Genomic DNA, 24,005 nt, shown 5'->3' on the forward strand with positions numbered 1-24,005 from the left:
CAGAATTCTGAGATTTTACTCATTGTTCACTTTCGAGAAAACATTTAAGAAAAAAAAATCACAGCATCAGAATACCAGGTTGGAAGGGACCTCAAGGATCATCTGGTCTGACCTTTCTTGGCAAAAAGGACAAGGAAAAAAAAAAACCAACGTGAAAAAAAGGGCATTATGTGTGTGATAAAAGCCCTTTACAATTCTGAGCACATCCAGGGCAGCAAATTGCCCAGGATTTCTTGCATTTCTCCTCGGAAAGGAGCCGACGGGAAGGTTGGTGTAAAACCAGGGACGATGCCTGTATCACCGGGGGCGAGCGCGAGGGACATGTGCTCCCGGGGCCGCCCGGCTGCTCCGCCTGCGCCATCCCGGGTCACCTTTGGCTGCCAGCAGCAGCTGGAAAATCACCACCGGCTGTGCTGGGGCTGCCTCCTGTTTTATTAAATAGAGAGGAGACGGCTGAGAGCACTAATAATGTTTTCCAAAGGTTAAGCATTACAGGCAGTTTCATGGTCTTTACATTTTTAAGTGGTTGATTTCTGATTTATTTTTTTAAAATAAAAATAATCATAAATCCAAACATCTGCTCCCGGGGTGGGAGCCCTTTGGGTCCGTGTTCAGCCAGGGAAGGGAAAGAGGCTGCCAGGGGCTGGCGCAGGTGCTATTTTTAGTGCAACAGCTATTTACTAGCTCCGCTCCCAGAGGGAATTCAGGGAGGAAAAGGGATGCTGATGCGTTTCTTACTAAATATAGAGAAAGGGCGAGCCACCGTGCACGGCGTGACTGCAGCCACCAGCTCCCGCCGGGGACACAGCCCCAGTGCCGGGGACGCTGGCCCGGGGTCGTACCTGGCACCGCGGTGGGGCCGCCCCAGCAGAGACCCCCGTGTGCGGGGCTGGGTGCTCGTTCGCTTCCTTTTAACCTTCAAGCTCTTGGCGCTTGGAAAAAGCTTTTTAAAAGCAGCTCTTAGACCTAATTGGCTCCAATTTGAAGCCTTGATCCTGTAATGAATGGCTCCAGAAATCAAACAAAGCATTTTCAACACAAACAAAATTGCCTGTTATGAAAGCAGAACGTTTTTAGGGTAATATTGACTTTAACGTGCTGTCAAGGCAAATTGACAGCAGGGATGAAAACAACCCTCCCTCCTTTAAGGTAGTCCAAATCCAGCCGCTGAGAGGGGACCTCAAATACGCATTCATGCCCCCAACAGCAGGCTCATTTTGTAACTTACTTTAAAATATATAGCTTTTTTTAAAAAAAAATAAACCTTGTTTAACAAAGAAAGGGATGCGCTCCAGAACTACTCTGTTCTTCTCTGTCTTTAAGCATTTAAAGTTCTTGAGAGTCAGTTCAGACATCAAGGAGCTCCGCGCTCCCAGCTAGGTGGGGATTCCCTGTCTAACTCCTTTTATATTTAGTCTTCAGCCTACATCCTTTGTTGCTTGATTTTTACCAACGACCTGGAAGGCGAGAAGGCAGCATCTGAATATGACAAAAGGCATTTACAAGTGAGGATGAGACAGGCTGGAAAACCAGCCGAGACACCTAAACAAGCTGCAGACTGGGCAAATGATCAACACGATAAAGACAGAGTGCATGGTTAGGGGGAAAAAAAAAGCAAAGTAATGGGGACTGGAAGAGAAAGATGCATTATTCATAAAGCCTGGGGGGTCTGCATCAACGGCATCACCCCCAGGTGAGCCCAGAGCATCGGGGCGTGGAGCAGACACCTCTGGGAGGAGAGGGAAGAGCCAGGCTGCAAAAGGAGCAGGGTAAAGTAATAAAAGATTAGAGAGCCCTCGGATGAGTCAACGGTGCTGCCGTACCTGGATCACCACGTGCTGGGCTGGTCGCCCTCGGATCCGCCCTGCACTCTGTCCCCACCCCATATACACACACACACACTCCCTGGGACACTTCATTTCACCATACAGTTTCCAGAAGGGTGGCCGCTTACAAGGAAGAAGAGTTTAATGAATTAAAGTGCACATAAGTTAGGGAAAACTAACGGAAAGTCCCACGTTAGTTGGGCATAATTGAGAAGCCCACCCTGCCACTGTTGTGATTATGAACTGCTGTTTGTGGTTTGTGGGCACGTGTAAATTAGCTGCCACCTCCTCCTGAAGCGACCTCCTGAGAACAAATCGCTTCGTCACCTACTGCCTATTAATGCCTCTCTCTAATTTTATGGGGGAAAGCACCGAGGTTTACCTCTTATTTTCCTTTCCTGGGGTTTTCACTGCCTTATTTGGCCCCAATGTGACCGTCCCAAGGCATGCTGTGCCAGCTCAGGGGTGCCCGCTCTCGGGGACACAACGTGCACGCCCAGCATCCCCGCGGGATGTTACAGCTACTGAGCGCACGTCGACCAGCGGAGAGTCTCCTGGAGAGGCGGGTAATGCCGAACGCACCGGAGACGGCCGGCAGCCGTGCCCTGAGGGAGCCCAGCAGCCCCATCCTGACCCAGCTGTGATCGGAGCTCTGCGGGAGGATTCTGGAATTGGGGAGCTCCCAGGCTGTTTCATACCATCACAGTGAGCATCGTGCTGCCAAAGGAGTCTCTGGCACGTGGAGATCTTCCAGCTTCTCATGTACACTTAAAATACCATTTGATTAAAAAAATAATTGCGGGAGTGGGCATTTTCAAGAGCAGGAAAAACAGCAGAAGCAATGCTTGCCCTGAAGACACTTTGGCTGTGGCTGCTCACGCCCTTGTCTTCAGCCGGTGGCGTTTCCCTTTGCTTGGTTCAGTCAAAGATGGGGAGGAAAAAAGTGCCACTTCCTCAACCCCCACCCTGGAGATGAGGTGCTGAGGAAGGGCGACGCTATTTGCAGATGCACAAGCACACAGAAGCAGGGTGATGCCACCCGGGGAAGTCAAACACAGAGGTTTCTCCTCCTCGCCCACCAAGGAGGTTTCTGTGCCCGGGCAAACGGCGGCGAGACCCCCCTACAGACGTGGCCCATCCTCCACTTTCGAGGGCTGCCCAACGCGACGGCCTGGAGCTCAGCTCCCCCGTCCCGCTGCTGCTGCGAAGGGAAGCTGTCCGGGTTCACACCGGGGAATCCCTGTTTGCTCCTCCCCGTTTTCCTCTCCAGCTCGGAGTTACATTTGTTATACTCCATATCCCATCGGTTAACGTATGCAAATTATGTTAAATATTTCATTCATTAAATGGCCCAGGTTATTACTGAATTGTACCTTAAGCTGTTCAGAAAGTTAATTCTTCTTGCACTTACTTGGTAATGTGAAATAACCAACTTAAATGAATATTTTACAGTTTGTGCTAGACAGAACATTTATTAAAAATTCCATCCCTTTTAGAGTTATTCTTTTAAGCAGGCTTCAATGCACCCTGTGACTTAAATTATCGAGAGGGAATGATTTTTTTTATTTTTTAAAAAAGTTTGTTTCACTCCCAGCATAGAAGAGCCCAACAACCTGCCGAGGACCCAAACATAAATCTGCTGGGAGAGAACAGCAGTTAGAAAGCTATTTTCTTAAAAGCTAAGGGCGGGGAGGAAAGCAGAAGAAGAATTTGAGAGCTTTTTTGTACTCCTGTAACTCACAGATAGCTTTGCTGTTTGAAATGAAATAGCTCCCGCAATAGCCCATAACATGCCACGAGTCCTCTGGGAGTTTAATAAGAGTAATTTGAAGTGACAGGGCTCCAGCGCCCACGCACACCGCTGCGCCCATACGGACCCCAGGCAAAAGCGGGGCCGGGGAGGGGGAAGAGGTGCAACTGCAGGGCCGGCTCCGGCTATTTCCAGCCTCACCTACAGCCAAGGCAGCAGCGTCCTCGCCAGCGATGACAAGGTCATTACCATTTCTAACGAGAGGAGCAGGTCCTGGCTCACGCACCAGCACAGCCCGGCAGCTCCCAGCCCCGCGGACCATCCCGTAGATCACCTCCCCCGGGCTTGGGCAGGATACTCCCACATGTGCCCAGAGGACACCACGGCACAAGCAGCGGCCCGAGACGCGAGGCAGGCGTCCCCCACTGCCTCTCCGGATGACTCTCCCGTCTGCGCGCCAGGGGCAGCTCCCAGGGAGAACCCACCAGGCTCCAACCCGCCTTCTGATCACCGCGTGGCAGCCACATCTGTATGGACTTCCAGGCTCAGAGGAGATGCAGCTGGTTAAAAATAACGATCACCAGAACGGTGGCACCAGCATCTAAACAAGCCCGTGGCCAGCGACCTGGGGACAGGCGGCTGCCACCGGCACGAGCGTGTCCCCAGGGATGGAGGTTTACAGCCTCAGCCGCGGGCAGCAGCAGAGCAGACACCCTGTAACCGCAACGTCTCATCAATCTCGGCTGGGAAAAGCCTTTCCATTTCCAATGGAAATATGCAAACCAGGCTCCGCACTGTAAATCTTCCTTTCCGGCGCTAAGGAGATAAGTAGGACCTATTAACCTCCCATGTTATTTCCAACTTCATTATTGGAGCTGACACGACGAGAGCGCGCGGTGACGGCTCTTTTTGGCAGAGTGCATGTAAATCACTTTCTCAAAGGAAATTACTTCTCCGGGCTGAATGTTATTAATCTAAATTCTCTTTTAGTCAAATTGTTACCCATAATAAATACAGACCAGGTTGCTATGCTCATCGCCGAGGGCATCCCAATCCAGCTGCAGGTTTCCCCCCTCCCTTTAAAACCTCTTGAGGAGCTGCTCTACAAGAGCATCCTTCACCCAAGGATGGGGACTGTCCACCCCGACGTCACCCCGTGCTTGAGAGCCCCACGATTTCATCATGAGAACATATTTTCATGCTGCCAGCGTGGAGTGCTCCAGCAGCAAAACTGTGAGCAGAAGCAAGCTGGGGCACGGCGAGGCTGGGGAAGAGACACAAGGCATGTCCTTGACCTGCAACGCGACACGGTGGCTTCCACGGCCAACACCTTCCACGGCTGGTGCACCATTTACATCAGCTTCAGTACTCTTAAAGAAGCAAAACTGCCAAGGTTTAAGAGTTTATGCGCTTTCCCAGCAGATATATACTGGCAACCTCCTCATGCAATTAAAAAACTCCAGAGTTTAACAAATAACAGATCAAAAAACCCATAAAAAACAGATCAAAATCAAACCTGAACTTTGCCAAATATGCAGCTAGAAAACAGAAATTTTGTATCTTAAATTCTTGGAGGAATTATAAATTAAGGGGAATTTTATTTGCACGGTATTCCTTTGTTTTATTGAGAATTAGCTTATCGCCAATAAAGATTTTCACTAAAAATCCTCACAGAACACCTGTTTTTTTTCTCTCCCTTCCACAAAAAGCACGCAATCCCTTCTGCTTAAATATGAGCACACCACAGGGCGAGGGCACAGACCTCTGGCACACACCGAGGTACGGAGCAGATTCAGAGCATTATAAATCCAGCGGTACAGAAAGCCCTTCTCCTCATTTGTTAGCCAGCCGAGTGTGAAAATGTTAATGAAGGCAGCTATAATAATCTACGGGAATTTCACGATTAAGATTTCGTTCACGTCCGACAGCCCTTGCTCAAGTGCAACCCGTTGTGCATCAACCCTTCCACCTAATAGCAGCCGTAATTGCTGTGCTCCATCCAGCCACCCTCACCCGGCAGCCCTGATGGGGGAAATTACTGTCATTCTATTAACTCGAACTTTTATTACGTGTATTCCTAAAAGAAAATAAATGCAGAGAGATTTTAGGTGTGTATCTACTCCCCTACATGAGTCTTTTTTAAATATAGCATGCTGACAAGGAGCACTGAAGTCAGGTGATATCATGGCACCTTCTTTTATTGGAAAAAAAAAAAAGAAAAAAAATATAAGTTTTACAGGTGGCTCATGAAAGCGCTGACTCGCGGGAATCTGGTGGCTTCCTGTTGTTCACCCAGGTGAGCCTTCAAAGGCTGCCCGGGTGTTGGGGGTGCCGGGCACTCTACCCTGGGGGATAACAAGCTACTGACACAGAGCAGCACACCATGGAAGTCAAACCATACAGGTCAACTCTCAAATTGGAAAAGCAGCGATTTTTCCTGAGTTTTCAGCTTGTCATCGAGCTTATCTTGATGCCCTTCCATCCCCCAAACGTCCCAGACCGGCCGTCGGTCACCTGGAAGCGGTTGGTGTATTTATTAGGGCTCACTGCAGCAGAGCGGCATCTTACGGGGATGCGGCGCAGGCACGTTCCTCCAGCTCCTCGCACAGAAATTTGTTCTTGGGATTCGCTTCCGAGTCAGGAGGCAAGTCGCTCCTGCCCTCCCCAAACACCCCCCGCACGCCCAGCGGGTGAGCCAGGCACGGCAGAGGGCTGCCCGTGGCGCCTTCCAGCTCTCCTCCTCCGCTAGAGCCATTAATTTATCGTCGTGCCTAGTGCATCGTTAGGGCTGTCCTTCCCTTGCATGTACTTTACATTCAGTGTAAATAGATGTGTTTTGTAGAGTCACGGTGGCCGCTGTCAAGGTGTACATCGACACGCTCGGCGTTTGGGCAGCGCTTACCGTGAGGTCGTGCCCAACTCTGGGCTGGACACACAACCTGAACACAAAGTCTCACCCCTCCGAGCCAGGAAACCCCCTGTCCTGGCAGAGGCAGCCCCGGGACCACGGGCACTGCAGCCCCAGCGCTGCCGCAGGGAGCAGGAGAGGGTCAGCAACACCGAACCACCTCTGTCGCGACACAGCAACGCTCGGCGCCGCAGACGGGTTGGGGGCACCAGGAAAACGTTGTGCGGTTGGAGGCACCAGCAAGATGCTTCCACCCCTGGAGCAGGTGGCTCGGAACATCACAGGCTCCTGCAGGAGCTCCCCAAAGCCACCCTGCAGCATTTCACCATCCTTTTTCCCATCTGTTTTTTGCACAATGTCTTTTCCCATGAAGCCTGATTGCTGCTGAGGCGTCGCCGATTCTCAAACGTGTAATTCTCAAGCCACGAGGACCACAAAGGTGCTCCACGAGGAGGTGGAGCAGGGCCGGCTCTGCGCCGTGGATGGGAGAGGACCAGCAGCAGCAGCAATCTGTCAGCGGCAGCCCCCGACAGAAGATGTGCGTCTCTCTTCTGGCAGAGAAACGAGGGAAAGAGAATGCACGATAAAACGAAGGCATGCTCACAAAAAAATTACTTCCTACCACAGCCGTGTGATTTTTAATTTTCCTCTAATTTCGGGACTGCAGCACAGATATAAAAATCCCTGTAAGTGTTTTAGGGAGATGGTAATGGTCCTATACTAAAATAATTCAACCAACACTATAATTTTAGTACCACTATCAAAATGAAATAATGGCTGTTTACTATGTTACACCTTTCAAATGACCTTCATTTGAATACAGATTGTGGCTTGAAACTCTAAAAGCTGCTCCATTTCAGGAGGCAGCAAATTGAGGATGTTTGCTCAGGGTTTACTCTGCCAGCAGATTCCTCAGTATAACCACATAAGCTGAATGTTTTTTGGGGGAGTTTCTTTTCCTCTGAAGCTGCCGGAAATTTGCCGAAAGGACCCACGTGGACCTGACCAGGAGCCCGAGCGAGGCAGAGCGACAGCCCTTTGCTCCACTCCGAGCACAACGGGAATCGCGCTTTCTGTTTTGTCAGGAAATACTCGTCACCGACAGTGAGACCCGTTCGCTCGCATCTCCCTTGCCTGGGTGATGCACGAGGATTATTCTGCTAATAATCAAGTACCCAGCCTGAGCAGGAAGGCAGATGGGTCTGATCTCAGCATGTGCCTGCAAAAACACCTTATTTTTTTACGGTTCAGCTCTGTCTGCCCATCGTGGGCTCCCATACTGGTTTTGGGGACCCCCACACAGCTGCCTCTCCCCAGAGGAGCTGGTGGGTGCCGGGCGGGGGGAGGCCCTTGGCGCAGGCCGTGGCAGACACAGGGCTGCTGCGTGGGGAACAGGGTTTCCAAACACCCGGGGCTGTGCGGGTCTGGCAGCTCAGCCCACCCAGCATGAGCGGGGTCTGCCACCAGCAAGGTTTTGCAGAAGAAATAGCACTATACAACTTCGACAGTATTTACTCATCTACCTGGGGAACGCCAGCCTAGCATCAGCTATTTCTCTCTAATAATGAATTTTTGCCCTTTCATCACCATTAGTCAGAACAAGCTCTGAAAAGATTCCCCTTTGGTGCCAGGAATATAAAAGAAAACATTGACATGACCGGCAATAAGCGAAACCAAGCAGCGTGCCCAGCTGCGAAGCAGCACACACGGCTAGCACCCAATTCTGAGCCCTTCGAAGATCATCCCCAAGCAGGGAAAAACAGTATTATTAAAAAAATGATGTTTCTCTGTAAGGCGCCACAAGTCACGCTATGAACTCCCCTCCTGCGGAGACAGCGATGGGCAACAAGCCTGCAAGGATGCTCCTTCCTCAAAGCTCGGGGACACTCGCCGTTCCTGCCTCTCCCCCGATTTCCAAACAAGAAAACAAACCAACCAACCCCCCCAGCTTAAAAAGAGGCTTCAGGCTTCGGGCCAAGCAGACACGGTGCCTTCGGTGCTGTTCACAGTGCCAGTGCCACAAAGGGAAAATCCCCACCCTCCGAAAATACAGAGTCTCTGTAAACACTCCCACTCCAAGACACCTACGTGTAATTACTCACAACGAGCGAGGAGGAGGAAGAAAAACCCACTTTTTGTTTTTCACTCTCTTGTCTGTGCATAAAAGCTACTGCAAGAGAAGCCCCTGGCTGACGTTTCTGGAGGTGAAGGGCAGCACGTGGCCGCAGCAGCGAGGAGGGAGGGACCCTGAGCGAGGGGAACAGTCTGTTTGGCAGCAGCCCCATTTCGGGGTGGAAAAAAGGGAAATCCCTTCTGTGAAGAGTGACCTCTGCCCTTCCCAGAGCCCCCCTTCCTCGGCGGGTGCAGCCCTTGTGGGGGAGCAGCCCTCCCCAGGCGAGTGCACAGCCAGCGACAGGAGCCCGAGATCCTGAACCAGCGCCGGTCTCCTTCATGGTGACATTGTGGAGAAAGAAATGGGGTTTAAACAATAGGTGTTGTATAAAACATCTGAAAACAAGACAAATTAGTCATTAAAAATTAATTTTGGAAAATTACAGTCTTGTTAACAGACGCCGTTATGGCTTTGCACGTTCCTTTTCAGGCAGGAGAGAGGAAGGGGATTTAAAACACGTTTTACTGTATTTCATCAGAAACTGAAGAGATAGAGACAAATGCCTGTGGAAGAGCCTGCGCTTCTGCACTGCACACATTCACAATCCGAGTGTACTTGCATTTGCAATTTGTGCTTGCAAGGAGGAAAAGCCCCTGTACTGAGCGACTCCCCCATCTTCTCGCAGGCTGCCCCCCATCCCTCCAGCTCGCGGTGTTTCAGCGGGGTCCGCGTCGCTCCCCGCTACCCCTCGGGATTTCTGGGGAGTCGCGGTCTGGCCCTGCGGGGTCTCCAGCACCGGCTCCTCCCGGCAGGTCTCAGCCGTTTTCCCGACACGGCGTGGGAGAGGCGAGGGAGATGCACCGCCGCGTGCCCGAACACCATCAGCAGGCAGCAGCTGGAAAAGTTGCCCCAAACTCCAGGAAACCCTGGGAGCTCTTTGCACATTTGACAGCAAAAGGGAGACGGGAAGGCGCCTTCTCACCTAACGAGGGGCGGGATCCCGACCGCAAGGCAAGAAACCCCCGAAGATACGGGGGGAGAGCGGAGCAGACCCGTGCCTCGCGTGGAGCCAGGCAGGACCGCTGCTCCCGAGAGCGCCCGCCCGTTGCATCCACGTCCCCGTTTGTAAACTGCAGGGCCGGATCCGTCCCTCCGCGCCACGGCCCTGTTCAACGAGGGCAGCGAAAACAAGCCGGTGCCGAACAACACGACCAGGGGAAGGTGAGCGCTGCAACCTCTGATATCCCCCCTCTACTCTGCTCTCGTCAGACCCACCTGTGTCCAGCTCAGGGTGGGGAGGCCCTGGCACAGGTTGCCCAGAGAAGCTGTGGCTGCCCCCTCCCTGGAAGGGTTCAAGGCCAGGTTGGACGGGGCTTTGGGCAACCTGGGCTAGTGGAGGGTGTCCCTGCCCAGGGCAGGGGGGTGGGACTAGATGGGCTTTAAGGTCCCTTCCAACCCAAACCAGTCTGGGATTCTATTCTATGAACCTTGTGCCAAAAACCCCCACCACAAAACCGCCCAAGGGATGCTCCAACCTTATTTTCGTGCTCTCGACAGCGAGGACTACGCCAAAATACTCAAGGTCAAGAGACCAGCATGGTTCGAGGCAATCTGCACCTCTTAAAACAGTGACAAATATGTTATTTAATTTTAATGAGCTTTTTTGCATCTCCAATCTAATTACAGCATTATCAAGTACTGCTCCGAACTGCAGGTGGCTTCTCATTACTTGGGGTAAGGCTGTCACGAGCATTTTTCATGAATACTAAAAACCGCTTCATTTCACTCCTCGCTCTGAAACTTCCCCAGCCCGGCTCCCCGCTCCCAGTCAGGGGCTCGCAGGAGAGCGATGCCCCGCACCTGGCCCCGGCCCTGGCCTCCCCAACTCTGAAGAAGCCACAATGTCAATGCCACGAGCTCTGAAGACTTCTTAAAAGCCCCCGTTTTTCAGCTGATTGCTCCACTTTTGAATTTGGGTTTTATTGTGGTTAACGGGGAGCAGCGCCCACCCAGCACAGCCCCACACGCCTGCCCGGCTCCTCTGGCCAAAACACTGGGGAGAAACCTCTGCATCCACCAAAAAAGTACGAGTTCTGGTGCATGGGATGCTCCTGCCAGGCAAAATCTCCCCCAAAAGCAGATGTCTCCCCATCCCACACACAAAAGCGAGAACACCCTGTGACAGGGCATTTAAGAAAACCCTCCTCTTCCAGATCGCTTCTGGCTCTTGCTTTCAACTTAATATTTTTAAAAATCATTATTAAAAGCAAAGAAAGTGCTCCAATGTCAAAAGCATTTTAGCAAGATCAAAATACTTCAATTTCTCCTCTTAAGGTTTGCGAAAAATCAGATTTTTTCAATAATTTCTGGCCATTTCCTTTGACCGCCTCTACTCATCAGTTGTTTCCTACACGTGCTGCAAAGCTGCCCAAGTTCACATCCGAAAAGCTCCTGGCCCAGGCTGTTATTCAGAAGCCACCAAGGATCAGATGTTTTAATTCTCCCAAGAAATCTTTTTCCCTGAGCGGTTTGGTGAACACAGGCAACACACAAGTGATAACAAAGCCCTGACAGCAACTTTTCCTCTTATAAAGCCTGAAGGCGTGAAGGACACCACTGCTCAGCAACCCCAAATCCTCAGCCCGCGGGAGCAGCCCCCGCTGAGCCGCAGGGACGCAGAGGCAAGGAGGAGGATGCCAGAGGATGGAGGATCCCTCACCCGGGAGCTCCCTTTTAAACACACCCGCCCCAATTAAAACCCAAATTTGCTGGTGGTTTTTTCTGAAGGACTTTGGGGAAAGCACCACAGGCTGCAGACAGCAGCAGGGAATTATGCATCTGTGATGTGTTCCTGGGCTCCTGGTAATAGAAAACGTTTTCTACCTTGGTAATGTCCACAGACACCCCAGGGGGTCACAGCACAGCACCACTCCCCACGTGCTGGCACCCCCAGCAGCGACCAGTGTCCTACAGCAGAGCCTGCAGCCCAGCACCAGCCAACAGGCAGCCCAGCTCACCCTCTGAAATGCCTTTTTTTACCCCGAAAGAGCCACAACCAGAGGCAGCCCACAGGCTTGCCTGAGCAGGAGCACTCACCGGCATCCAGGGAGCCGCAGGGGCGACGGTGGGGGGCCGAGGGGTGCACAGGACCACTGAGCTCTGCACCACAGCGATGCTCCGGCAAAGTGAGCTCAGCCCCAGGGCAGGAGCTGGGCTGGTCCCAGCTGCCCCAGCAGCCTCGTCAGCTCTCACTGACCACAGCTGGGAGAGGCCGGGGCACCCCGGGCTGGGATCAGCTGGGGAGCAGCACCTGGGCAGCTTCCCACCACACGGGCCAAGTACCCGTGTACAGAGGACGGAGGGACGTGCACGTATATTTAACTCTGCACACACGACGCCCGCTAAAGCTCCCCAGTGCCGTGCGCAGCTTTGTGTTACACCAGAAAAAGTTAACGCTGAAGGGACTGTCGCTGGGAAATGGGACTTATCAGTGTCTCTGCTGCAGTAACGGCGTGTTTTGTCTCCCCTGACCTTGCTGCAAACTGCAGTCGCCTTTGAGACGCGTCTCCCCCCGCCACAACTGTAGCCAATTACTGCCGCATGGTTGTTTAATTCCAGTTGCCTGTGCACTGTAACGGGCGCTGCCACCTGTGCCCCACCATCGCAGGGCGACGGGGAGGTGGAAGCAGCTCGCCCCGCTCCGGGGCTGCCCAGTGCCTCCGGGGAACTGTTAATTTGGGCCTGGAGAAGGCGCGTTTCCTTACGGAGCGGGAAGTTGCCGGGAAGTCCAGCGGATGAGGCAGGGAAGGCAGGGGAGCGTAGCGCAAATCTGCGTTTGCTCAGCTGCGCCTCGGAGGAGCTCGCCGGCTCCCCGCTCCCCCCAGCCAATTTACTCGGGGAGATCGGGCTCTTCTCCAGATAAGCACATTGACTTTAAAATAAAGTGCGTGCCAACAGCTGCAGCACCAAGACTGGAGCAGACAGAGATGTGGCGCTGAATGATAATTAAATACATTTTCATCATCTGTCATTTTTTACTGCAGGTGTCGGTGTAATAAATCCGAGCTTGACTCTTTTGTCAGCTGGCAGCGAACACGTTTTAACGCCAAATCCCAGGGGATGAATTCAGAGTCGCTTGGCCTTGCACGGGGGAGGAGCTGCCTCTAACGCGCCAAGCGGGTAACTTACACCCAATTGCTTTCATAATACTTTTATTATTTTGGTGATACATCTGTCCGACGCAGCGCTTCAATCCGCTCCTACAGGCCACGGGGAACGCAAACACCCCCGCCGACGCTCCCCACTGCTCCGCAATCCCCCCAGCGCGGCGCCGGCTCCGGTCTCCTCGACCCTCCGTGATTTTACGGCATCTCGGTGCGCCTGCGGCCAATTAGGGATATTAGGATTTGGTCAAAGAGGAAACAAAGTCAAGGGAAAAAGGCAAACAGACAGAATTTGCAAATTAATTTAATTAGAACAACTGCAACTCAGCAAATTAAACATTTAAATTAATATGCTGTAAATCCAACTGGTAAATCCGGCGCGCGGTGAAGGAGCAGCTCTGTTTTCCTGCGGATGGATGCAAACCGCTCGTAACTCAGCTCATGGAAAACAGCGAGTTTGTCGCTGGAGACGCTGCTGGGACCTCGGCGTGACACCGTTTTCCAGGGGCACCCGCCTGTGAGGCCACGCCAGCCCGTGAGCGTACGGACACCACAGACCTCGGCCCAGAGCTCCCGGCGGAAGTGAGACAGGGCCCGTCCAGCCCTGCCACGGGGGCCACCGCCACCCGGCCAAACGGATTTCCTTGAAATGCTGCAGTTTTCTACCAATTTTGAAAAATGAAACTTCGGGTCTCTGCCACAAACCAAAGAAACAGAAGAAAGATGGAGAAAAATCTCCCGGTGCCTTTGCTGGGCTCCTCCATTTGAACCGATCACCGAGTCCCACCCGCCTTCAGCCGAGCGCATCAACTCAAAGCGCCTGTCGCTGGCAGGAGGCAGCTCCCGGGCAGGGACCCGGCGCCGCACCCCGCCCTAACTCCAGCCCCCACTTCTCTCTCGGGGCAGGACGAGGCCCCAGCGGAACCGGCTGCTTTTGCTCTGTGAGCGGCAGCCTACAGCGACCTGTCATTTCATTCAAGGTCAAAAAGGGATTTCTGCCCATCAACTTGGCAGTTAACAAAGAGCCGGGAAAAAAAGACCTTTCCAAACTTCTCCCCCAACTCCCTTTATCAAAGAAAACCAAACCAGCAAGGGTAACAACAGCAGGTATTTGTGTCTGGGTGGACCCATGTGGGAAATAAAACCAGCCCGGACACTCCGGCTCCTCGCGTGCCGCAGTCATCCCGAAGGACCGTTCGCTATTTCGGGGTGGGGTTTTTTCAGAGCCCTGGAACTTTATCTGCAGAAGCTGAAGCCTCAGTGATCCTCCCGCTGTATCCCTCCTCTGAAGAAATGGATTTTCTTTTTTCCATTATTGGGAAAAACACTGCAAACTGTTAGGTGAACTGTACCGCAACAAAATGTCCAGTTTATTGCTTCCCCCCTTTTCCCAGACTGGGCCAGGACTTTCCACAGATGCTAAAAAAAGGTGCCTCCTCTGGATCCCTTTGTCGGCAGCACAGGGACCCTGGGCTGGGCAGCAACAGCTTCTGACACGAGTCCATCCACGGGAAGGAAGATGTTAACACTGACCCGTGGACGCTGCAAAGGCAACGACTCCGTGCAAGCCCTGCAAAGGGCAGGAATAAGCTCCCTTTTCTCTCCAGGAAGATAAGCACGGTGACAAATACCTATGAAATAAAGCCAAATGTGGCAAGCTCTTGCGCAGGAACTCATTCGAAAAGTTGAAATACTGAGTTTATATTTTTCCAAATGAAGTGCTTAATCCCAATATCCACTCTTGCAAGGAGTAAACTATATTGTTTTAAAGTAGATTTATTATTTTGCCAAAAGCTTTCTTCTCTCTGGCTTCCACAGGCAGCCCAGACAACGCACAGACCAGGTACAAATTGGGGTGCTGCGGGATGTTCCTGTCCCCAGGGTCGCCAGCCCTGGTGTGGGGCTCCGCGGGGACGGGCACCATCCGCGGGCTCGGGCCGGCGCCAGCACCGAGCGCGGGGGGAGAAGCCAAAACCCTGGTGGAGAACGGTGCTCCCGGGTTTCCCTGCCACGCACCGGCCACTCGGCGTGACGGGGGCTCGCCCGACACACCCGGCTATTTGTAACGCCAGCACTTAGATAATTAGAGCTTGACAACCAACAATGCAAACCTGAAAATGAGAGCATTTTATTTCTCCAGACAAACCTACGTTACCGCAGTTATCTTTAAGATGGCAGGAACTGTGTTTATGGAGTATTGGTAGGTGCCTCTCGGAATCCAGCTGCCCTGAACAGCATCTCCCTCTCGACAGCCCGGGCTGGTCGGAAACACACAGGTAAGAGCTTCGGCAGTGCTCTCGGTCTTCCAGGACTTACTGTGCTTTCAGCCTGAAAAAATCCTGATTTTTATTTGAGTCCGATAAGGCATCTGAAGGGATAAATAACCGCCATTCCTGCCCTCGCCACCGAGGCGGGCACGGGCGGCTGCTTTTGCACCTGCGATGGTTTCCATCCATAGTCACTCGGTGCTTCCCCCCTCAATAAATTCTGAGTTTGGCCTGTTACTCTGCCAGCAGTACTTGTGTCTTGGAGCAGTAAATGCCTTTTTTTAAAAAAATAAAATTAAATTTAAGCATAAATAAAAAAACGAAGTGGCTATAGAAGAGTGGAAACCCCCTTCTGTGTAACAGGAACCAAATCTGCTGCAGGCCTGCTTTTCAGTTTCCTGAGCAAGCGCACTGCTTCAGCTCATTCCCTAGAGCAGCAACAACTGTAACACCACCAGAGCACACGTGTAATCTCCAAATGCAAACCTCCAGAAAAACCTGTGACTGAACTTGCAGGCGGTAATCATAAACACTTAATTCACAGCATGTTTACAGACCCCTCCCCATTCCCCAGAGCTGCAAACCACCCCGAGGAGGGTTCTCGCCGCTCTCCCCGCCACCTTCCCAGAAACCCACCAGTCAGCTCGGGGCTGGTTATTCGCTTTCCCTGACGCCAGCACCTCGGCACCAGCTCCAGCTCAGGGCAGGTGGCACCAGCGGCCACTCCCCGTCTCTCGGAGGGTGAAAACGCGTCTGCACGACTCCCACCGCAGAACCTGCCGCGACTCGACAGCCCTCGGATGGCTGCGGGCGCCTGGTTTAAACAAAAGCACGTTTTGGTTTCATTATAAATGTTCCCATGGATTAAAGATTTGGATGCCACAGCAAAGCAAGTTAAACATTTACTTTCTATTAAAACATCTAAATGAGGAGATTAAAAACTGTTTTACATTTAACAGAAAAGCAGTCAAATCAGCACAGGAGCAGCTTAGCGAGCAGCTAAAGCCTAGGCGCTCTGACGCTGAGAGGTAATCAATTTAAGGAGGGAGGGATTTCTTAAAACTACTCAGGAAGGGGGGGAAAAAACCCAACACATACATTTGAAAAAATCTTTCAATTCTCTCTCCCAAAGCCTTTCTGCTGCCAAGTCTAACAGGCTTGCTTCAGCAGACAGATCTTGCCCCAGATTTCCCCATAAAATATTTTCACAGCTTATTATTCTATTTAGCACCTTGTGTGCTTAAGCTCTTTTGTTTATTTTTCATTTGAGAAGGCAGGAGGAAAAGACCCTACAGAATAGGTAAGGGTGTTACTGACTGTTTAATGGCAGCTGTGTGAAGTAAGGGCAGTTAGAGGTCACAGAGGTGACGCGCATGACACAGCAGATCGGCCTAAGAATTGATGCTCTGATTTTCTAGCATCCAAACAGACACTGCTGGGAACTACCAACACTACGGCTGGTTACTGCTAGGCCAGAGTTCCTGCAGGAAGCAGAAAGTCTCACTTTACAAAGCCAGAATCCAAGTCTATGTGCAATAACCTGCGGCCAATTCGACACGCAGACGGATACAAGAGTGGCTCCGTTTCAGCCCCAGCGCTGCTGCCGGGCACTGCCCTTCCACGGCATTTACCAGGTGATGATCCTTCCCAGCAAAGGATTCAGGAGATGCAACCTGACAAGTGCCAAAAATGCAGGATAACACAAAGCACCCTCTCTGCTGAGCAGCCTCCATCCAACATCCGATACCCCAAATCTGGTACAGAACAAGCACAAGGGGCGATGCCCACCCGGCCAGCGGTGAACCCCCCCCAGGGACTCACACACGGACCCCAGTCACCCAGTTTAAGAGTGATGTATTCTTAATGACTAGTAGATTTAAAAAAACCCCAATAATACAGCTCTAATCAGTTTATCTCATTACCATTAAAAGAAGGAATCAGAGCACCCATATTCCGTAGAGCAGAATTAGATTTAATCCCCCCACGTGTTTTAGAGGTCATCGCAAAGATAAGTCTCTATTTTAGTTATAATCCTTGGTTTAAAAAGTTTATTTAAATTTAAAAAAAAAAGTGAAAAGCACTAGAAGGAAGCAGGGTGGGGGGCAGAGTAGAAGCGTGAGGCAAAGGACACAGGCCACAGCTCCCCCGGGCTGGGGATTTTTGGTTTTGGGGTTTTTTTTCAAATGATCAGACTTAACTTCTCTCTGAAGCAGCACCCCAGCTGTAGAAAGCAGCATGTGGGAAATGCTGTTTAACTGGCCTTGTCAAATAAAAGTATTTGGCCACGAGTATACACTGTACCGAAGGAATAACCCCTTTTATATAAAATATTTGGAAGAAAAGTTTTACAGCTGAGAACTAAAGAAAGCTATCTCTGTTACTTTTCATTAGCCTTTCTGATCACACTGAGCGACACGGTCTAATTTACAAAGTCTTTTAGGGCAGAACTTATGCGGATGAAATATTCCATGTACAGACGGGAAAGCGGATGAGCGGCTCCAAGGCTCGCCAGCAAGAAGCCACGCGGCCCGTTGGCCATGGAAGGGTCCCGGCTCCCTCCGTGAGCCGGAGGTGGGTAACGGCCCCGGGACGCTCTGCGGGTCGGCTTCCTCGCGGTGGTCACCCGCAGCCCCGACACCTTCACGGGCAGCGGGGAGGCAGCGAGCCAGCGCCAAGGCCAGGCCTCTGCCCGCGTCCCTGTCAGGGGACATCTCACGCGCTGCCCTTGCCGGAACGACGCAGCATTGGCTTCCCTATAATCGCCGTTTCCTCAAAACTCTGATCTTCCCTGCAAAATCTGCACATTAAATGCCTTCACAGCACCCTCCTGTGGGGATTCCGCGTCCGTACAGAGACGGGGGCAGCTAGAAATGGGGCGCGCGAAGGAAATCCTCCTCCTCCTCCTCCGGCGACGCCGGCAGGGACAGGCAGGACGAGCCGCCTTCGCCGAGCCCACCAGGCTGTCCCACCCGCACCACCGCGTCCCCGGTCGTGGAGCAGGGCCGGGGTCACGGGGCGATGCTGAAGGCACCGTGGCCACCAGCCCCAGCCCCAGCCCAGCCTGAGGGACGGGCCATGGCCAGCACCCACACCACGGCCCTCCTCCACTCGGCAGGCACCACCCGAAACCACCCAACGTCTTCGTCTGTAACTTACTGATTCACAAAGTAATGACAGGTAATTTAAAATTTAAAAAAAATGGTTAAAGCAGATTTTCCTGTCGTCACTACTGACAAGTAAAAACGCCACCTCGGCTATTTCACTGGGGTTTGCAATTCCTGCCCAAACGGGGCATGCTGATGTTTAAGAACCTGCTCTCAAAACTAGAGAAATCTCCACTGAGCAGCACGTTATTTTGGAATCACTTATGTTTCAATACTTGGGTTTTTGTGGTGATGCTACATTTTAATTCAGATCCTCGAAAGCATTTTTATCATACGCTACAGCAGTTTTAAGCAACGCTTTGCCACCACAATGAAAACCAGACAGTTCGCTAATTTCTAAGAGGAGGAAGACTTGAAAGAGTTTATAATTATTACATTACTAAACATTAAAGTTTAAAAAAGTTCACGTTACTTACACTGTTGATTTACAGCATTCAGAGCGATACTGAGATACAGGAATCCCAGATATCATACACCTTCCCACTTTTTGCAAGAATGCTGTAAAAAAGAATAGATCTCGAATCTGAATTATTGATTGACCTTTAGGTTACGTAGTAATTTAACGTGTCTCACCATACAAGAGCTGCAGAGTGCACACAGATCGATTCACTTGTGCAATAAGTGCACATGCAGTAAGAATGTTTATGTGGCATTATTCACTTTTGAAGCATCTCACACCAACTTAATTAATCTTAATAGATGACGCCTCTTTAGGACCTTAATAGATGATGCTTCTGTAGGAACGAAGCAAGTTTTTTGCTTCCCAGATCAATAAGATTTTTTTAAAAATCTAACATGACTATTAGGTGAGGTGCACAGACACACAACTACCCAGTATTTCAGATGCTTAAAGTGAGGTAAGAGTGATCGTGGGAGGGGCGATGTTCCCTCGTTTACCTTTGCCTCCACCCAACAAGGCAAGTTCCTTCCATACCCGGTCTGCAGCCGCACGTTGCTACCTGCCACTGGAGTGCACAACCATCCCGTCGGGAAAAAGCTCCTTGATGAAGTTGAGAGCCAAGAGACAAAAGCACCGAGTGCCCCTCTGCCGTGGTCAAGGCAGCGGGCGGGCTCCCGCCACTCTGGTCATGGCGGGGGATCGTCTGTGCAGCCACGGGGCGTGCAAAGGGAAAAAGCAGCACAAAACCTGGGAGTCGGGCGCACCGCGAGCTGGCGTCCGGCACGGCCTGCGCACGGAAACACCTTCACCAGAGACCTGCTGGTTTAGGTCCTGGCACAAACCTTACGTTTCCAGACCGAACTGCAACCTGCGTCGAGGTAGATGTGCACACATCTAGAGAGCAGGGAAGAAATACAAGTATTTGGTGGATTTTCGGTTATGACTTAAAAAGTTTTAAACCTAGAAGCTTTGGAAAAGACCTGTACTGGAACCATTTGTCTCCTTTAGTGATCCCCAGACAGAACAATAATGCAGTGACCTGCGTTAGACGGACTTCGCATTGTCAACAACTGAAACACTGCGAGGACGTGATACAGTCCTGATTGTTTTCAACACGTCGAAGCACTCAGAAATAAGCTGTCAGAGATGAGCGTCTAGTTTGGCAAATTCAAGTGCAAAACTGCAATTAAAAATTGCCTCTCCATTGCTGGAAAGCCTTTTCAGATTATCATACTGGGCAATAACTAAACCCTCCTCCTCAAAGTTAAAAATTCACTGCAATCATGAAACGATGAGAAGGAAGAGCTGCTCAGCGTGTCACCTCCAGCTTGCTACCAGATTCTGAAACCATGACTGAGATCTGTGGCTGCTCTTCCAGGGCAAAGAACGGCCGAGGCTGATGGCAAGTGGGTGTGTGGAGGCGAGGGCTGAAACCCGTCCAGCAGAACCCCGAAAGGCAGAGCGAGCAGACGTGGCAGAACGGAGCAGGCAGGGACTGCAGCAGGACGAACCAAGAACATGATTTTTGTTGTTACTGTACCACAAAACGTGTGTCCGGGGAAGGCTGGTATTGGGTAGGAGCCTCTCATCGTTAACGGATGTACGACATTACTCATTATTACTACCGTCAGAACTACAGCATCACCCGGGCAGCAGCAGCAATATTTTCTGGATGAGAACACTCCATTTCTACCTTAAAGAATATCAATTCTTCTTCCAGCACCCAGCCTTGCTTAGCAGATAGTAGAGCTATTCCCAGCTACAAAGAAAATCTGTCCAAAAAAAATGGAGAAGAGAAAGGCAAATAAAATGTTTGATACTAAAGTCTTGCAAGCTGTAGTCTTTGACAGGAGGGAAATAAGCTCGACAGCTGGAAGGACAGCTTTCCTCGCCTCAAGGTCAGATCTGCCAGAGGGAGGGAGGCCTGGGGGCGGGTCGGCCCCAGCCCAGCCGCCCTGGCAGACAGAACCGTTCCCGGGCTGCTCGCTTCGACGCGTCTCCACGAGGAAAAGCGCATGCCAGAGCACAAACCCTTGTCATCAACTTACACGTGGATCTAACCACCGAGTTAGTCATTTCTTAGCCTCTCACCAGCCTACCGCCCTGCTGACGCACGAGGACCGAGGGAGACGGAGTTAATAGATTGACTGGGCTGAAAAAGTAGCAGCGGTTCTCATCAGGATTTACACGCGGGTGCCGCGACACCTTCCCCTTCCAGGTCCCTCGCAAAGAACAGAGAAAGGCAAGTTGTAGTATTTGTTTCATAGGTTCATCACAACAGGAACATCACCCAGATCCAGACTAGGTCCAAGTAATAATCACTGTAATTAGCACTTCATTCATATAATTACCAGCAGACCCCATAACATTTTACAATGGAGGTAATTACCCATATTTTACAGCTGAGGAAACAGATACAGTGTAGGTGAATAACTTAAAAGAAATCATCAGTAAATCTGTGGCACAGCCAGAGACTGCAATTATCCTTATTCCCAGCCAAGGCTCTCCCCCATAATCCATGCTGAATTCACTTCTGTCTTGTGGGAAGGAATCCAGAGAAAATAAACACAAACTGGAATTTCCAATGTCTAGAAGAGCTGAAAAGCAGACAAGCCAAACCTGAAGGAGAAATAAAAACACATTTTTATCACCGAGCATTTTCTCACCAGAGGTCTGCAGCTAAGAGCGGAGGAAAGACAGAGGACCCTAGCTCCAGCACACACAGAAAGCCAAATGCAGGGTCTCGACTGCTACAGGAGCTCTACTTCCGTAAGCAGAGTAAAAGCAGAAGCACAAGACTGAGCCGGGGACGGCTGCCCAACGGCGCCAGCTTACCCCTTCAGCGATCAAAGACCTTAATGCATTTCGAGAACTTCAAGATTAAAGCAATAGCAGTAATTAAATTATTTAAGGACTTTGCGAAACAATATACAGACAGAGCGGCAAGCGGGGTGAGAAGCCTGGGAAATTCACCCCCAATCCCAGAGGAAAACTCCCCAAGAAGCCGGCGGCCAGGGCACCCGTCCCCCCGCCATCGCCCCGCCAGGCAGCAGCAGCACCCGGGCTTTCCCCCCAAAAGCAGCAACTCCCCCCCGCCCCTCCAAGCACAACAGCAACAGGATTCTCGCCTAGAAGCCGCCAGCCCTAAAACACACTAGGAGGGGATGGCTGCCCATTTGTTAAGTTTACTGCGTACAGCCGGATTCTGTACAGAAATCTGTGTGTTTTCTCAGACACAGACTTTGGGGGGGGAAAAAAATCTGTCCTGTACGCTTTTTTATCCTGCATGTTTGGATGAGTTTTATTACTAATAGAAAAAAAAACAATGTTTGCTTGTGTTGACTGATACATCTGTTTCTCAAAGTAGTTGAGACGAAAGCGAGCAATTTGTCTGTTGCCTATGTGTGTTTTATTAAATGAGCAGCACGTGCAGATGATTGATACACGAGTGGGTCTGGCAGGCTGAACGGAGCAGATTAGGTTAATCTGACCCCAGATGCATTACCTGAACTGCAAGACATGCAATGTTCTACAGCTAGTAAATGTGCCAAGTATTTCATTTCAGCCATTTAGCCTTATGTTAAGGTTAGCATATAAAAGCATCCAGCAGTAGAAGATACTGCATAAATTTCAAAATTAAGACTTGTTTCAGGAGTGGATGTTATCAATATTCTGGCTTTGAATAACAGAAAAACCTCGTAAGCAGGAACAAATCTCTCAATAGAGTATTCTCTTAATATTTAAACAGACAAATGTTTTGCTTTGCCAACATTTTGCAGCATTTGTATAGTTCTTTGATTAAGTGTTTGAAGAAAACATGTATTTTAGTTCCTGTTCAGTAAAAAACAAGCTCAGTAAAATGAACTAAGTTCCATCGCCTCTTGCCATAAAATGGACAGTTGTTGCTGGTGTTACCTACTGTCATCCAGTGACACTGCAGCAGAAACCCGAAGACAGACTTCAAGTTTGGATAAATGGCAATGCTACTGCCTGTTAATGAAGCACCTTTCCTTACTAGTATTTACTGTTGTTTATACAGAAAACTGAGAACAATTCCTATCCTCCCTTTTCCAAGGGCTCTACCTCCTCCTTGCTCAGCAGCTCTAGCACCCTGGAAGCCCATGCAGCAGCAACACAGGCATAATCCATATTCATTACACTGATTTCTGTGAATAACCATCTGCATCTAACAGAATACTTGGAAAGATCATGAAAAAGATAACATGCATCATCCTGTGTCACCTGAACAGCTTGTGAGATACACCCAACTACTGCCATCACTAGGAGCGCTTACCTTAGGAAAAGAAGGCAGGGTGGACATGACAAAATATCTCCTGAAACAAGAAATTCTAGCCATCTTTCAACCTCATGTGGTTTTATATTATTGACTCCAATTCCCAACATCAGACATTTTTGTTCCATCACTTTTTTTCCCTCACTATTTGTTCTACCAAGAGGCAGCTGAAAGCCAGCCCTCTGCACAGAGGAGGGAGATTCCCTTTGGTTTCCAGATGTCTAAATAAAGGTTTTTTTAAAAATTGCTTTCCTAGAAAGTCAAGGCATTCACATCTAACTGCTGCTGATATAAATATGTGTTATAAGGAGGAGAAAAATAGTCTTCAAGGAGTTTTCTTGGGCAAAATAAGCATTTTTTTTCCACTGAGTTTTAAAACCCCTGTTCTGAAGACTGGAGAAACAGCTCAAGATGTTTTTGGAGCATCATACTTCTCAGGCTGACAGGCAGCATTAAAACAGAGTGAAAGCCAAATCCCAGCTACCCAAAACACGCTCGATGTAGGAGCGGCAGCCTTGTATACCAGAACTGATGACTCTAGGCCTACAAAAACGATTACAGCTAAAATTTGGAACAGGAGGGGAAATGGAAAAAACCACCTGAATGCTCCAAACACTGATGTAGGCTGTGACTGTCCATCTCGGCTCCTAACCACTGGCTCAGAGAAACACGTACATCGACACGGAGGAGATACTGGTCAGCAGAATCTTGTGAACACTGTTTTTGACTGCCACGTTATTTTAACAGGTGACTCTGCAAACACAATGAAGGGCAGTTTAAAAACAGAGATCTTGCTATTTAAGTGCGAAGATCAGTGCTGGAAATAACCATTTTCTCAAGCATGGATGCTAATTAAAAATAGGAGATGCTTCCTGAAACAGACTCTGGCAATGATGGTGCATCCCCACTGCTCAGGGGTAAAACCTGCTGGGGCTCAACCCACCGAGCCTTGCAGAGGGCTCGCGGGCACACCAGGCAGCTCGGGCTCAGCCCCGGGGGTCAGGAGCACCCCCGGCAAACCCCGCGGCGGAGCCTGCTGCAGCCCGTTTCGCTAGGGAAAGTATCAGCAGGAGGGTTTTCAGATGGGCTTTGGACTCCTCCGAAAGAGGCCAGACACGGG

The 24,005-nt window shown here is 50.6% G+C and overlaps 1 protein-coding gene and 1 long non-coding RNA gene across 12 annotated transcripts in view; both read right to left on the reverse strand.

Annotated features, from left to right (window-relative positions):
- CAMTA1 (calmodulin binding transcription activator 1) overlaps positions 1 to 24,005 on the reverse strand; it is a 305,869-nt gene that overhangs the window by 241,358 nt on the left and 40,506 nt on the right. The gene's annotated exons all lie outside the window — the stretch shown is intronic.
- LOC141933324 (uncharacterized) lies at positions 20,845 to 23,475 on the reverse strand. Its single transcript, XR_012626057.1, has 2 exons — positions 22,886 to 23,475; positions 20,845 to 21,210 (listed from the first exon to the last, which is right to left on the reverse strand). It is a non-coding gene; the product is annotated as an uncharacterized LOC141933324 (long non-coding RNA).

This window comes from Strix aluco, chromosome 22 (assembly GCF_031877795.1).
Source record: "Strix aluco isolate bStrAlu1 chromosome 22, bStrAlu1.hap1, whole genome shotgun sequence".
In the NCBI taxonomy this organism is placed as follows: domain Eukaryota; kingdom Metazoa; phylum Chordata; class Aves; order Strigiformes; family Strigidae; genus Strix; species Strix aluco.